Below are 16510 nucleotides of genomic sequence, written 5' to 3' on the forward strand. Positions count from 1 at the left end.
AGAGTCTTAGTTAAGCTGGGCAGTTTTGGTTCCTTCTCCCTATGTGTTTGGTATTTACAAATATCACCCTTGGGTTACCATAAAATCTGGCTTCTCAGCAGTAAAAATCCTAATTGTTGCTCTCCAGAGAGCTGACATGAATTCCCAGGAAAAGCAGACATGACCATCAGTCCCTTGTCTAGATTTTTTTTGTTGTCTGGAAAGAAGCTTTGGGATCTGCAGTTGGACTAGATGATCACTCTGGGTCTTTTTCCAACTAAACTACTCTGTTCTATTCCAGTGCAGACAGGATTGGAAAGCTGGAAGAAGACTGGGCTGTAGATCCCAGCTGTAGCTGTGTTTCTGCTTTGGTGCAGGAGTGGTGGGACAGATTTTCTTTGCTAGGTGTTTGCTGGCTGGCTATCTCACACCCTAAAGCCCAAGCATTAATTGTCTCAATATTGATTTCATCAGTAAATGGAGTGTAGTAAATCTGTTACAGTAAAAATGAAGTGGATTAAACTGCAGAATTTTTCATTTCACCAAAAAAATCGTATTTGGCCTTCACTGAATTTCAAAGGGAATATAATTTGTCATTTTATTCAATGAAATGCTACAGGGAAAAAAAATTAGGAAAAATATTACTTTTTGTAATTTGGGGAGAAAATTTGATTTTAAGTATTTACCATCAAAAAATTATTTTGTGGCTCATCAGTATTAAGACATATATTCTTATGGGTGTATGTCATGTCTCATTGCTTGGTATTTACCATTACTGCCTATTTGTCAGAATAATTAATTATCTAGTTCTGCTAATTTATATTGGAATCACTAAGGCAGGTTGTTTTTAAGTCCTTTTTTTTCTAGGTAAAAATACCTTATCTCTGAATGATGGGTGAAATATTTTAACTTTGTAACAAGGAACACAATAGATAGGTATGTTAATACAAGTGCCTGAAAATAGAAACTTGAGAATGTAAAAACTTGTGCTTATTGGTTTCAGAATATGCCAGGAATGCCTTCTCTGAGTTTTCATGCGTTTTCTAACTGTTTTGCATCTGAAGAAAAGCGCTTTTTTTCTTTTGTTTTGGTTGGTTATTTGTTTTAAGTTTGACCAAGTGTAGTGCATAGACTGCTCCTCAGTCACAGAGTGAGGTAAGAGGATTGAATGGTCCCTGTTCTCCACTATAAAGATAGTGGGATATGAATTTACCTGCAAAGTGGCAGCTGAGTGGAGGGCTGATAGAAGATAGCAGGTGCAAAAGGCATTTCACAGCAGGCAGGTACTAAATTACATATTTTGTGTGTGTCCTCCTGAATCAGTGTGTTTTAAAGATCATAGCCTGGGACTCTAGGAAAGGGGTTTTGTTTTGCAGGTTATCTGGTTCTTCAGTTGTTTCCAGATGTTTAACAACTTTGTGGTAGTGTTCCCCTCCAGCCACAGGTTTTCTCTGCACCCTGGATAAAGTGTGACTTAGTAGCAGACTGGGCCTTATATGCTTTCCACCCCTACTGAATCCTTCCCAGGATGATAAAGGATATTGAAAAACATTTAAAAGTTTTATTTTATTTCTCATTACATCTCAAGCATCCTTCTCCCAAGCTCTGCAAGATGCCCCACTCAGGGATGATAATGTCTCTGCCTGGACAGCCGAGCATCCCAGGGGAATGGAGCAGCATCCACCTCCATGACAGCACCCACGCAGAACACAGGATTTGTTACGCCTAAACACAAGTCAAAACTTGTGAGAAGTGGTTTTATAATGGGAATATGCAGACCCCTGAGTATAGTGCTGCTGCTATATGCTTTCATAAATCTAAGGTTTAGGGATGACAGTTATGATGCATGGCATTGGGAGTCTGTGAAACAGCAGTCATTAAACAAAAATGGGCTTTTAAACTAATGACAGCTGCCTAAATGGCTTAGCAGTGAAACAGATTCCCTAAGGCAACCATTCTTCAAATAATACAGGTCCTATTGACTTTAAAAAATGCAGGAAAATATTTTGGTCTGCTGCTGTAGTACTGCTTTTGCAGTCATCCCAAAGGTCAAACTGTGAAGCGTTTGCTAGTCTTTAAACTGAAGGTGTTAGAAAATAATGAATGGCAATCTTTCCAGTAACTCATTCACTGTTATTCCCCTGAATTAAGCCACGTGCAATACCAAGGATTCACACCTGTTCCAAGATGGGTTTACAAGTGAGTATGGGGAAAATTTTCTCCATCTAAACTCAGCTTAGTGTTTAACCTAGTAGGTAGTTTTGCACTATATCTCTGTTATACAGAATTTTATCCAAATGTCTTCATCAAAACCTGTTCCAACTCCTGCTGGTTTAAAATTACACACAGTAAAGCAGAATGTTGCCCTGTCTCCTTTGAGGACATCATTCCCAGCCTAAAGCCAAAGCTGTAAATATGCATGTTTTTCCTTTTCCTTCATGCCAGAGGTCCTGACAGACAAGGGCTACCTGTATCTGAAAGACATTGGCCAGTTTCCTTGAAGACACATTTTAAGCAGGTTGATGGTTGCAGAAGAGCAACCTATTCTCAGTCAACCTCTTTCACATTTTTTTAACTTTTGCTTTTCCCCTGCCCAAGTTTGGTTTCTTCCTGAAAGTTCTTGTTTGGCTTCTGTCTTCCTGACCCCCTCATTCTTCATCTTTATCAGGACTCATGGTTTTTTTGTTCCTCCTTTTACTACCAGGAATAGAGAAGAGGACAGAATAACCCAGACTGTGAAAGGATGTCAGACAGCTGAGTTTGGTTGTTTTGCATCATATCTCTTCATACCATACACAACTTGGAGCCCACTTCTTGCTCTATAAACCCAGCTTCAGCCTGGGTCTGGCCTTGCTTGCTGAGTAACTCCAGATAATTCCCATTTTTTTATAAAGCAGGCAGTTCCACTAGAAATGTATGTGAAAGCTGTTGAGAGCAGTCATATTTCACTTTCTCCCTGTCATGAGATGGCATTTTAAAGGTGAATGTTGAAATGCTTTTGAATATTTCTAGGAGCCCTACGAGACTAAGCAGAGGCTAGGAAGGATGTGATGGAGGGTGGGCTGGAGGTCCAGAGGTCTCCTGACAAGTCAGGGATGTAGAGCACAGCTTTCAGAACCTGACAAATTCTCTCGTGAACATCACCAGCAATCCTGGCTCTCTGCAGGCTTTGGCTCTTCTGTGAGACCTCCATAACACAGTACTCTTTCCACCACTTTTCTTGTTTGCCTCCATAGTCCTAACCACAAATGTGCTTTCTGTGGGCAGTTCTTTGTGGAAGAGGAGGGCTGTCTAGTTGCGGTGACTTCAGCCATATTATCCTCTTCCTAGGGAGTCATATTGTCTTCTTCCTAGGGAGTATGCTTGAGTCAGGAGAGAAGAGTGGAAGAAGGGTTATATTAACTAAAACATGAACATGTGAACAGATGGCCGACCTCTGTAACACCAAGAACTGTTTAATTTTAGAAATTTGCAGGCTGTTTCAAGTTTGTTGTGCTCCTTACAACCATCTGAGCATAGATACACAATGATTTATTAGCTTACTGCAAAGCTTTGTTGTTTAATTTCCCTGCCTGTTTAATTTTTAATTTGAAATACTGAGCTTTAGGTGGAATAAGCAGGATCCTGGATCATCAATGTGACTGGCTCCCTTTGTGACAACTTCCTTTAAAGCACTGGAAGGTGAGGGAGAAGAGATGCTTCCGGTCATGGTGGAAGGAGCTCAGCTCCTCTGCTTTTCTCACTTCCCCAGCATGATCAGCCCTAGCACAGACAGGGGCCATGGAACAGTTAATTGTGGGCAGGGAGGAGACAGATGATCATCCTGGCCCAAATCACTTAAACGTCTTAAGAGTCTACCCTTGCCTGTCTGAACGAGCCAACTAATCTTTCAGTGAGCTGCACAAGTGAGCACTGAGTTATATATGGTACAAAGAGAGAGATGACACAGAGTGATCAAATTCCCCCATCCTACCTCTACCACAGCAAAAGTTGTGCACCATTTGCTTGCTTAATGGTAGAAGAACATCACCGTTGGAAGAAAATTGTTTCTGGCTATGGGGGGTTCTCATCCTCTGGAGGCTTTTAGGTCAGGGTTATCTATCTTTTGAAAACAGGTGATACAGGCCAAATGGGTGGTGGCTGGGTGCCAAAATTCTTGGAGAAATTATTTGAATGAAAAGGTATTGGACTAGATCAGTGGTTCTCAATGCTTTCTGGGAGATCTGAGCAAATTCCCAGGAACTGTGCTTCAGACACTTGTGTGGCAATTTGAAAGAGCAGTATCTGCACGGTGACCACACATGAAGTCTTTGGTGCTGTCCTGGAGACCTGCTGGGATGAGTGATGCCAAGGGTCCCTTCTGGGATTCAGTGAGTCAACACTGGAGTAATAAGTGTGAAGCACTTGAAAAATGTCTCTATAAGGAGTGTACCATGTTAGTCCACCAAAAAGTGAAAGAAAAAATAAATCTTATTAGTGCAGCATGTATTTCTTTTATAGACATCTGGCTTATCACTATGGTTGGCTTTTCTTAATTACTGCTAATGCTTCTGAAGGCTGTGCAGTTGGAGATGGAATGTGGCTGGCCCAGAGTCAGGGCACAGCAGCTTTTTATCGGGGCCGCTTGGAGACAGACCATCTGCAAAATGTATTTATTTTTTTCCTTGGTTGTCTTCTCTAAATAAAAATGTGATGCTGTGAGAATGTCCGTTCCATCCTATTGCTATGCTGCACCAAAGATGCCATTTTCTGACAAATTGTTTTTGAAAGTTATATTTGGCAAATGTCTGTTTACTTAATTCCTCTCCTGTCATTGCTGCTTGTCCGTGAAAGCCAAATCTCTTTGCATGCAAGCTCAGCTGTAGCTCAGTTCAGGGCATTCTTTAAACTGTAGTTGCTTTTTGCTCATTTGCTTTATTTTAGCTCTCTTCCTCTGGCAATGGAGGAACTGCAGGTACTTCACATCTGATGGAGGCAAATCCAGCACCTGCCGAGCCAAGGGCTGTTAGAGAAGGTGTGACAGTCGTGTGGTCAGGGTTCCTTGCCACCGCAAAGTGTTGGAGCTTCAGCACCCTTGGCACTCTGTAGCTATCACACAGGAGTGTTACCAGGATTAGCTTTGCAGGAGTGAGTGTCTTCTGCCTGCAGAAAACCACGTGAAAGTCCTGCTGGCTTAGGTCTTTAGCCAGCAAAGGAGTCTTCATCCTTACCTTCAACAAAATTGGCTTGTCAGGAGAAGACTTGGAAGAAGTAGCTTTTTTTCTTTTTCTTTTTTTAAGAAAAGTAATTTCCTTGGGCTTGGTGCCCTCTCTGATGTGAACTTAGCTGCTCAGGACATTGGGTTTTGTTCTAGAAATAAAATAGTCCTTCATCATAGAGCTCTATTCAATACTGTGCTGTTCAAATCACTGGGGAAAAAGGGATAGTCCCTCTGTCACACTGATTTTATAACTTTTTTTTAAACTGATAAACTTAAGGCTTTCCCTGAAAAAAGTGAGCTTAAGCAAGGCATAACATGTTTTCCCCATAGTTACAGTGATGTAATCCAGCTTTGGTCACCCTTGCCTAGCAGTGGGTGTTTCTGGAGGAAGGTAGAGCACAGGGACTGCAGTTAGAAAAGCAAATGCAATTACAAGAGCAAACAGTTGTTAATATTATATAAAATTGGTACTCATTGCTCTCAGGTTCACCTTCCTTGCCTTAAGGTTTTCTCTTTAGAAGCAGTTTCTGTAAATACCATCTCTTCCTTTCCCCTTGGAGAGATCTCAAATAGCTGGGCTGGAATAAGAGTCTGGGTAATCAAAAAACTTTAATCTACATGATGGGGATTTTCACCTTTAAGTTGGTTCTTTCTGTGCTGGAGAAAACATGTCTAAAGCAAATGTAAAATGAAGAAGGGTTAGATTTGACTTGACTTGCTGTTACTATATGTGCTTATAATTTTGCAATATGAATGTCTTCCAAAACAATTATAGTTATTGCAAGATTGACACTCAATGATTAATTTACCTCCAGACAGCCAGTGCAGTAGTATCTTTGAAACAATTTTTGAGCCTCTTCCCTGCTATTCTTTTCCTGCAAGTCTGATTTAAAGATAAGCCAATGACCATAAAATAAATTGTGATGTGTGGCCTGGTTCTTTTTCAGTCTCCTCCTTTGCTTCAGCATTGTGCTTCTGTCTTGCACTGAAAAGTGTGTAATGAAAGTATCTGAAGTCTGCCCTCTGTCAGAACATCCAGTCTTGTATTTCGTTTGAGGCATATGCTTAAATTATCTTGGGGCTGGCTGGATTTATTTGTATACTTAAGTGCATGCTTAATCTGGGTGAATAATGATACTTGAAAGATTTTGTTGATGGGAGTCACAAGTGGTTTGGTTTGTTAGTGGCATAGGTGCAGAGCATGTGAAAATATTCATTGACCATCTCTTTGTCTGGAGCAGTCCTTGTAATGGGAATACCTGCTTATATCCTGGTTTTCTTCTCAGAAGGTCTCTGCTTTTGGCTATGTAGTGTTGAGGGAGAGCTTCCCATGCTTAGTTGAGCTGAATCTGCAGCTGAATTTAGGGAGGTGACTAAACACTGTAAAATCCAATAGTTTGTGAGAGAAAAGGCAAGACCACAGAAAAGATTCCAGTTTGGTTCTTCATGCATTCTGTAAACTTGTACATTTTAAACGTTTTTACAGCTACAAGTCATAACACTTGTGTATTGTGCTGCATCAAGACTGACTCAGAGGAATCCTCCAACACTTGTTGATGGTGTGGACCTGCCTATGTGCTAGTTCTGGTTTTAATTGTCTTGCTGTTTAAAGAGATGTCCTCAAATGTGACCTGAGGTTAGAGGTTAAGCTGTTCCTCATTACTCTGAATAGCAATGATACATTTGGTTGTATGCCCCGTTGAGCCGACTTGGAGCCGATGAGCAGCAGTGGCGCTGGGCATAAGTCATGGAGTTACTCACAGCTTCTTAATCTTTTCCTTAAGTTGTTTTGTTTAATAATACAATGTAATAATAATTCTGGACAATAATAGGTTTGCTTCTCTGGCTTGTGTGGTGCCAATTCTGTTGTTGCAGAGGTTTTGTGTTTGCTCTCGATAAACATCAGGCACAAAGGCAGTTGCTCTGTGCATGGTTCACCATGACTTGATGAAACTACAGCAGATTTTGTCTGCACTTGGGAATATTTTCTTATCCCTTTAAGGCAACTCTGTGCTCTGACAGAAGCGCTTTCATTGGAGAATGAGAAAATTTTAACACAGGCTCCTACTGCTCAGCTTTCTCATGTACATGAATCACCTTTCTTAATTCCGTATAGTGGAAGAAACAGTCCCGAAGTGCTTATAAATTATGTTGTTTGCATTTGTTCAGGATGCTGAAGTTTGGGAGTGAGCTCCCAAAGATAACTGTGCTATGTTAAGGTTATTCAGAGCAAAACTTCGTTTTGGTCTTAATGCATTTGCTACTGAATTTAAGTATGTAAACGTGAGACAGACTGCTCCAACCCAGCAACAGATTATTATGGTTTTGGTGGGGTAGCTTTGGTGCCTCTTCAAAAATGACTCAAATGACGAGTGCTTATAAATAAGCAGTCTCCCCTCCTCTCAACCCTCAAGTGTGGGAGACCTGTGCTGAAGTCAGAAAAGGGATGCAAGGGGAGAACCAAGAGCACCCTTGCCTCTGGATGCTGTGGGATGAGGCTATATGTGGCAATTGATACAATTTAAACTTATTTTAAAGATATTTTTCTACACACATCATGGTACTCTCTCATCATCCTGTTGTTTAGGTTTCTCTGTGAACTGGTTGTGGTCACCATATTTCAAAATAGCAGATTTCATGAGGCTGTGTTGATTGCAAGGCACTATCTCCTGTTGTTGCAGCGAGCAGAAAGTAGACTTCAGTCCAAAGAAACTGCTCCCCTCTTGGGTGCTTGCCCTGGGGATAGGCTGTTCACCTCACCGTGACTAGAAACTTCCACACTTAGTTTCAACTTGACCACAGGTGTTTAGTAGTTTGAAGGGGTTTTTGTCAGTGCTGTGGGTTTATTTTTTCTGTCTGCTGTTCCCCATCCTGATGCAGTAACAGTAGAAGCTCCTCTCCCTTCTTGTGCTTTTAAGATACATCAGTCAAGTGCAACTAGTTTCCGCTTTCCCTACTCTTTTTTTAAAATTTATATCATTGAAGAGCATTTTGATCTTTGCTCTTTACTTTTATTTGCATGATCTAATTCACTTTGACTTGGGCAATTTCTCTTTACCCCTTTGTTTCCTGACCTCTGAAACAGCTCTGTCTTTGATGAGCAGCCCTTCCTTTCTATTCCTTGCATACACTCTGCTTAGTCCTAAAAACCCCCTTTTTAGTGATTTTTTTTTTTCTGCAGTTGATTGGGACTCATTCTGCAGATATCTCCCCTACTTTGTTTGGGGTTGATCAGTAATTTTTTTTTTTTCATCTTTGCCATACAGATGTTCTAAGGTTCTCACAAGTGTGTTCTTGAGCACCTTCGTCCAGTTGGCTTCCATGTCGAGTTCCTTAGAGTCCTCAAAGCTTATGGGAAATTGACAAGATGAGTTTTTGTGTTTCCCTAAATCACCTCCCCATGATTACAATCGCCTACAGAGTTGCTTTCATTGAGCACTTATAGCTACTTACAGTGTCTAAATTAGAATTGCCCTTTTCTAGTTCAGCAGCTGGAGGATTATAATTGTTGTCTTCTGCTTCCAGGAATATCTGTGGTCAGCTCTTTACGTTAATAGTGGGTTCTTCAGTTGGGTATTTTGGGAAGTTGCAGTCCCACAGTAAGATAAGCCCTGCTGGCACTTCTGTCTTGCTGTGGACCTTGCAGTCTGCACTGCACTGCCATGCAGACTCTGTAGGGTGTAGGATTACCTGTGCTGTTGTCCCTCCTTCTTCCAAGCAGTGTTGACCCCATACCACTGCTGTCCTTTGGAGTTTCTTATTCTGCTCCGTGAGTTTTCTCTTGTAGTGCCCTTTCTCCTGGTATCAGTATGTTAATCTGTGCTCTTGTTTCTTATTCATCATCTGTGAATTCTGGCTAATTATCTGACATCCTATCTGACTGCTGCTATTAGTATTCATATGCTCTTTGCTCTCCTAAGTTTGGATAATATGTGCTTTTTTGTCCACATTTACCAATCCCCCTATTTGTTTATTAAAACCAGATGTGGGAATTAAATTATTTTCCTGATTATCCTGTCTCTAGAGGTATTTTTTTTCTGTAGGTTAAAGCTCCTGGCTGTGCCTGCTGCGATCACAGAAGGACGTGCCTCATACACAGAGAAACGTGCTTTTTTTCCATGAATGCCTTCTGGTGGTGAAACACCCTAAAACTTCCCTTCCAGTATCAGCTCTTGAACCATATGGATGACATTAACTTGTAATAGCTTTTCCTTCCTGTTGTAGCATCAAAAGTCCTCAGGGATGGTGCTCAGAGTCTAAGCCTGGTCTCCTCAGACTCTCTCTATAGCCTAGAGGGAGGTAGACACCACCAGAGAGCATCTAAAATAGGCTCCTGCTCCAAGTTGCCTTCCTGGTCTACCGGCAGAAAGACTATCCTCTTCTGGGCTAAATTTAGTCCTGAGCCTGGTTCATGCCTGTGGCTGAGTTTTTCATCTGCGCACTGAGACCAAGAGCCCTTCTCTTACTGGAAGGCCAGAGATAAATCTCTGGGGGAAAAAGAAACTAGAATACTCGTAATAAGAAGAATCAAATGAAGTGGTGTAAATATACAGAGAGCTGAGGACAGTACAATGGAGCAACCAGGGGATACAGGATGGAAAAGGAGATGGGGAAGTGGAATATGAGGAAGAAGAATCAGGTCTCCAACAAGCTGTGGCCTTGCAATCAGAAGCAGCTGAAAGACTTTGCTGGTGCAAAGACATCTTGCATCATCTCTCCAAGCAGGAAAAATGAAGTCCAGATTGCTGTGTCTAAAGAATTATTTTTTTATTTCCCATTAAGAGGGTAGACACAAAATCAGATTTCCACTCCGAGTTGTCTTGTATTTTTAGCCTGTGATTGGATTGCAAATGCACACTGGATATTTACATTTCTGGAAGCAGACTCTGGTGCTGTTGTCTTAACCAGGATCCAAGTTAATTTGCTGAGCTTCCAGATGGGAGCCATTCATTTCTCTATTACACATTTGCAGGAATGCTTAATTTAATCTAGATTTTCTAGCTCAGTAATTTGCCTATTTTAACATTCAAGCACTTTCCCTATCTCTCCTTCTGTTTTTTTTTTTCCTTACCCTTGAGCTGAATTATCCACTGTGCAGAATAAAGAAAATGAGTTTTCCAAAAGGATCCACCTGTCCATCATCCATCCAGTGTGGAATCTCTTGGGAAGATGATTGTCCTTCCATCTCCTACAAAAGGTTTCCTAAGAGGTGACTAAGTGCAAGACATAGCTGGTAGAGCCTCTTAGCCCTGTTTCGCTTGGTTTGTTGAGGTTCATTACATCTTGCTATCTTCTTTGTTTTAAACTATTTCATGATCACCTTATTCTGGTCTAGTCCTTGTGCTGAATATAGATGTTGCTACACTATTGGCTCTTTCTCTGCTGTGGGTAGATAAGGATATTTGCAGGAGGAGGTTCATAATTTTCCTTAGCAACATTCAGCCTCCAGTGCATTGAGTGGCTTGTGATTGTATTATAGCCATTTCTTTAATGAAATTTTGAACTACATGTCTCTCTTGCAATCACTTCTGCCTGGGGTTCTTAGATAGCCATGCAAGCACTATGTGCATCACTGCCGTGGTGTACAGAGCATACTGAAGGAGCAGATGAGGTGCAGACAAGTTATGTTAGCTCATGAACCAGCTCTTTTCTTCACTGCTGCATTTTCCATAACAGCTAAAACTGTGGTAGGAAAAAATGATGCACTATGTTCTAGCTACTTTAGTTTCAGAATGAGTGTATTGAACCAGCTTGAGGTCAACTTTATTATTTCTTCTTCTTGTGTTACAAATTCCCAGTGCTCCAAATAGCCAAATGTCATTCCAGAAAAACAAAGAAGTGCTGCACAGAGAGTTTGCATCCCTAAGCCCTGGAGACACAGCATGCCCAGGGTGACAGGCACAAATGAGAGCTCATCTTGAGCAGGTTGGGTCAGCCCTGTACAATACTTAGCACGTGGATGGACAGGTACAATTGCCCTGCGTGGTTCCTGTGTTGCTTGTAGTGATGGTGCAGTTGGAAGAAGCTGGGGTTGGCAGGAAATATGCAATAGGCAACTGTCCTACGTCATTCCTTGCTGAGGAAAGTTGCCTGTGAGGCAGTGATGATGGGAATGACATAAGGTACCAGAAAACATCTTTTTGTTCTTCATCTGTATGACATAAAGTCTTGCTGCCTCCTGGTCTGGGACTCAGGCCCCAAGGGGCTGGGATAATGTTTTCAGCCAGGTGGTGCCCAACCATTGCAACTTCGGGGCAAAGTGGGGTAGCTGGCTATGCAGTCAGGTACTTAACTGGGGCCCTTGGTACAAGTACCTTTTGGGCGTGAAAGGGTCAATATTGGCTTTCTCCATAGCAGATCACTGGACAGTTTTGGAGTGCTTTAGCAGGTGATGGAAGTGATGAGGCAGAGCTCGGTGAAGCAATACTGTGGTTGTACGTGGAAAGACGGGCATAGGCTCAGCAGCACAGCCCATCCTTGGATCCAAAGACAGGGGATACATCTTGTACAGGCTCAAAGGGTCAGGACAAAACTTGGATGTGATTCCCAGCAGCAGTGGCAAGCTGTTAAGCACCACAAAGACAAAGATAATGTAGTGGAAATGTTACAGTAAAAGATTATTTGGTTAACAGTTTTCAGGTTAGCCTGTTAGGTTAACAGACAGTAACCCAAACAGGGTGTGATTTCTTTAGGAGGAATAAAGTAGCATAAGAGGTGTCTTGTCTTACATATTCTTGTCTTACATATTTGTTTGAAGACAATAATGAGCCATTAGTGGGAGAACTGGTTTAATTTACTTACAGGAACTGAAATGACATGATATTCTTGAGTAGGAAAATAGTATTTTACATTATTTGATATAAAAATGATATTATATATTTTATTAGAGCATTGTTTTTTACCTTTCTCTACCACTGTAAAAAAGGATGAATATAGAGAAGAAAGAAATTGAGTTTGTAATAAGTTCTGAAATGTAGCTGGGAGATAAGCTTGTTGCGTCCAAAAGGCCATTCTGGAAGTTTTCTCCCTATTGTGGTGTGCATGCAAACTCATTCCGACCCTCTAGGAGTTTCTCAGAGTCTTTTCCTGCCTTAGTGTGATCAGGACACTAAAACACGGGATTATCCCCCAGTGGTATGCGTGTGTTGTGAAAATGGCTCAGCAAGGCTGCCCTGCAGCAGCACAAGCTGGTTCAGGCTACCTAGGAAATCCTATTAACTCAGCAGTGTCAATACAGTGTGCACAACTTTGGTGCAGAGGGGACTATTTATAGCTTCAGTAAGAGTATTGTGTGCACAGGGTTTTTCTTTCACACCTAATCAGGGACCTTGACAGATTCACTGTCCTCTTTACCTGCTCAGCAGCTCGGGTGCCAGACCTCTGAGAGCACCAGTGTTTTTACTGGAAATCCTGGTCATATTTCTAAGACCAGCTGAGGGCCAGTGTGGAGGAGGAGGTCATGATTTTCCACCTGCCTCTCTGCACATCATCTCCTTCTCTCCTGACTCACTGGGTTCAGCCGTTTGACTCCTGGGCATGCAGTGCCCTGCTGTCACCATGAGCCTTACTGTGGGAAGAGGAGGGGTGCCATATGTATATGTCAGTGATGTCATTACATTTCTGAAGCTCTTCTCCATGATGAGTGAGCTTTGTGGGGTAAAGTGTGTAGGATCAGGAGGTTGGAGGGATAGAATGTGGCAGAGCTGTAGTGTCAGTATCAAGGCAAGGTGCTTAGTCTTCATGGAAAAGATGATTTATGCAATGTCATCAGCAATGTCAGTTCATGGATTTTTCAGGTCTGCTTGGGGAGATAGGAAGGATTCACCTATAAGAAGTTTCTGGGCTGGGATAATCCAGCAGTGGAGCAAGAACCTTCTTTGTGAGTGTGTGTTCACACTGCAGTTTGAAGCTTTGGCATTTGGCAAGCACAGTAAAGGTATGTCAAGGAATTTCCATGAATTAGTTTCAAAATAACATAGCATTGAGTGGAGCACAAAGAACAAAGATGAACATGTTGCTTCCAGCAGCTGGCCTGGGCTGGGGTCCCCCCACTGCTTCCAGTCCCCTGAGATCCTGCCACAAAGTGCAGTCCAATGTGTTAACAAAGTATATGAGCTTCCTACAGGCTTACTGCATCACATCAAGTGAGTTGATTAGAGAGACTCTTGATTTTACTGGGTTTTTATATTCTTATTGGGAGCCATTTGTCAGTCTGCACAGAAATCTGATTAGCTGAGAATTGCTGTCTCTCTGGTATATGTTGAGCCATAAAGTGAAGGATGCAGCAGTAAACACAGTCAGCTGGGCTGCTGGAGAAATCTGTAGGATTCTTTGGAGGCTGGGAAAAAGAGGTCTTGACACTTAAATGCTTTTCCTTTGGGAACTTGATGGTGTTTGGCATGAGGGTTCTGTGCCAGCATTCCTTGAGGGGGCTGGCAGCCTGTTTCAGCCCTCTGGTGCTGCTCTGTGGGGTGTCTGTGTCCACCCCTGTGGTGAGACAAGAGGGAGCTGCCTTGTTATGGGTGGTCTTGTGTGGGAAGGGAGCAGGGGGCTGCTGTTACTGCAGTTTCAAATCCACCCCGTTGGCAGGGAGGTGAGGCAGAGCCTCAGGCAGTGGGAAGGGGAATATGCTGCTTCTGCAGAGCAAGGAAATTGTAGCTGGCTGTGGTGCTTCTGCAATGCTTCCTAGCAATAAGCACACTGCTCCTTGCACAGTGTGGTTGGTTAGTTAAGTAGCTTTAAATTCAAGTCTCCTTCAGGAAATGGGGCACAAGATAAGGCTTTCCCTTCACCCAGCAAATACACCTCCCCATCGCTCTGCGTAAAATAACCTGCAGTTCTTCAGCAAGGGAATAATTAAACTTGGTACCAGGCACCTTGGTGCATTTTCAGAGGGTGCTGGTGGGGCACTGTAAATAATTGGATAAAGCGTGGACAATGTGGCTAATGACACCTGCAACAACCAAAAGTGAGCTGTTTTGAAAACCAGTTTGGCTGGTTGAGATGGGCCAAGAGGGCTGAGCAAGAGTGAAGCAAGGGATGGCTGTTAGCTAACGTAATCTGCTGTCCTAAAGCCAACATCTTACCATGTGTTTGTTAGGCTGGACTGGGAGAAGACGTTCCACTTCAGCTCTGCTTCCTAAAATATACAAAAAAATGTTTGCCAGCTTTTCCAGGAGGTTTTTGAATTAATTAATGTATCTGCAGGGCTGCATTGAATCTACTTTTCATCCTAGTTTAGAAGAACACGTAGTAGTTGGAGTGACCCAGCCATCTTAGCTTCCACCTTTTTATATTCACAAACATATTTTTCTTGTTGAGGTTGTGGAACAAAGCTTGTATCTTCAAGTCTTGTAATGCTTGAAGCTGTCCAGTCCATCCTTGAGCTGCTGTGCAAACTCACCAAATTCTTCTTGTCTTGGAGGTAAAAGTCAGTAGGGAAATATTAAAATTGAGGCAGATGCCTTCTTATTGATTTCCAGTGTCTTATTTTATCTCTCAAGCTTGCTTTCATCAAAACAAATGGCTTACACTTGCTGTCCAAGCAGTATGGTATCCAGCAGCAGTGAGGACATTTTTCTGCCTAGGATGAGGCACTGCCAGCAATGTCAGGGTGGGGCGGAGTGGGCGTGGCATTTGCAAATGATCACTCATAGAGCCGGTGCTGTGATTAATTAGTGTTTTCAGAGCTCTGAAACAGGCATTTTTGTATTAATAATGTTCATGTCTAAGTGGCACTCTGCTGGTATGGAGTTGCTCTTTGAACAGGAGTTGAAAACAGGTAATTTTGCTATTAGAGCCTGAATGTGTAGCCTCATCAGACTGTGGGCACAAACTGGGTCTTGCATTAATGTATTTGCTCCTTGAAGGTTTTTGTCTCTTTGATTCAGAGGTCTTTCTGCTCAAGGTGTAGGTATGTGTGTACTGACCTAGTGCCCCCCTTCCTTTTAAAGAAGGTGAAATTTCAATAGACATTTTGGAAAAAACGGGATCTTTCAACTTTTTATTTGAGGGAAGCTTAAGTGCTATACCAAAATTTCCCATGGTGAATGGGTAGTCTCCTCCTAGCTCCAAAAATTCAACCTGTAGCAAAACTACCAGCTGCTGGGAAACCCTTTAACTCTTTCCACCTGCCTGCACCTCTGAAACTAAAATTTGGGGGGTCACTTGAGATCCTGTAACTTGTTTATATGAAACACTCAAAGATGTTACAAGCAATGATGTCTGAGGAGCTGCAGAAGAGAAGCAAGAGCCAACTTCTGGTTAGTAGGGATTCAGAGCTGTGCTTTAACTTGTGGGAAGGGTCTCATAGTCCCACACTAGCTCTTCTTTCTCCAAAGAGTCTGCAGCAATGCTTTGGAAATGTGAGCTGCAACTTCTGCCTGTGCTCCTGGATGTCCTGGATGGTTTTGAGGAGGGAGAGAAAGGGGAAGACAGGCTGAGAGCAGTCACCCTCACTGAGCTCTCTCTTCAGGCTTTGCCTGCTTTGTGGAGAGACTTAATTCAGAGTTTGAGATACTCTTATTTTGCCAGTGTAGGAACAGGGATACTGAGGGGTGTAATGGAAATCTGTGGGGTGATGTCTGCTCTACATCATTGCCCAGGAATTTTGAGTGTTGGAAGGATGCAAAATGTAAAACCCGTCACTGGGTGGAGTTAGTGCGAACATGTGGTTTATGCATGTGGTTTTGCTTTTTATTTACGGGAGGAAAAAAAAGTTAAAAATAAACTGCTGGCTTGCCTCTACTTCCTGGTTCACACAGGGCTGTGAAGGAGCAGCTGAAGGGATGGGGTGGCCAGTCCAGCCTGGAGACCCCCCTGCCTGAGCCCAGGGCATCTGGAGGGGTGAGGTGAGGGGGTGAGTACAGGGCAGCCAGTGAGGAGTGGGGCTGGTGATGTGGGGCTGTCCCTTCTCTGGGTTACAGGGGGTGACACTGCAGTCAGTTGGTGTCTGTCTCGCTTGGGGTGCTGCGCGAAGTCCCTCTACACCCATAAATATTTGTTGTGGGGCAAATGTTTAGGTCCTCAATCAGTCCCAAGTGTATGTTTTGTCAGTGAGGGAAGGGGTTGGCTTTAAACCCTAAATCCCAGAGAGTAGTTCTGGAATGGCTTAGAGGTCTAGGTGAAATGGGTGAACAAGCAGAGAAATAGTGAAGCCGTCAAAAATGTATAATGTGATGGCAGCCCCTTGTGCTGATGCAGCAGTGTGGCAGTAGGGTGGTGTAACTGGCACCAAAACTGGGCCTGAGAGCCACTGGGCACTGTGTGACACCAGCTGTGCCAGCTGCAGAGGGCTTCGCTCTCCCGGCAGGGAGGAGCAGTGGGTGCTGG

At 42.8% G+C, this 16510-nt stretch overlaps 1 protein-coding gene across 2 annotated transcripts in view; it reads left to right on the forward strand.

The window, feature by feature from the left end:
* HPCAL1 (hippocalcin like 1) overlaps positions 1-16510 on the forward strand; it is a 64064-nt gene that overhangs the window by 21590 nt on the left and 25964 nt on the right. The window contains exon 1 of one of the 2 annotated variants that reach the window (XM_069011588.1): positions 15951-16037. The exons of the other annotated variant lie outside the window; for it this stretch is intronic. The gene's annotated coding sequence lies outside the window, so the exon portion shown is untranslated. Of the gene's footprint in view, positions 1-15950; positions 16038-16510 lie in introns of those variants that run through there. 2 annotated transcript variants of the gene reach the window in all.

The sequence above is a fragment of the Aphelocoma coerulescens genome, chromosome 3 (assembly GCF_041296385.1).
Source record: "Aphelocoma coerulescens isolate FSJ_1873_10779 chromosome 3, UR_Acoe_1.0, whole genome shotgun sequence".
Taxonomy (NCBI): domain Eukaryota; kingdom Metazoa; phylum Chordata; class Aves; order Passeriformes; family Corvidae; genus Aphelocoma; species Aphelocoma coerulescens.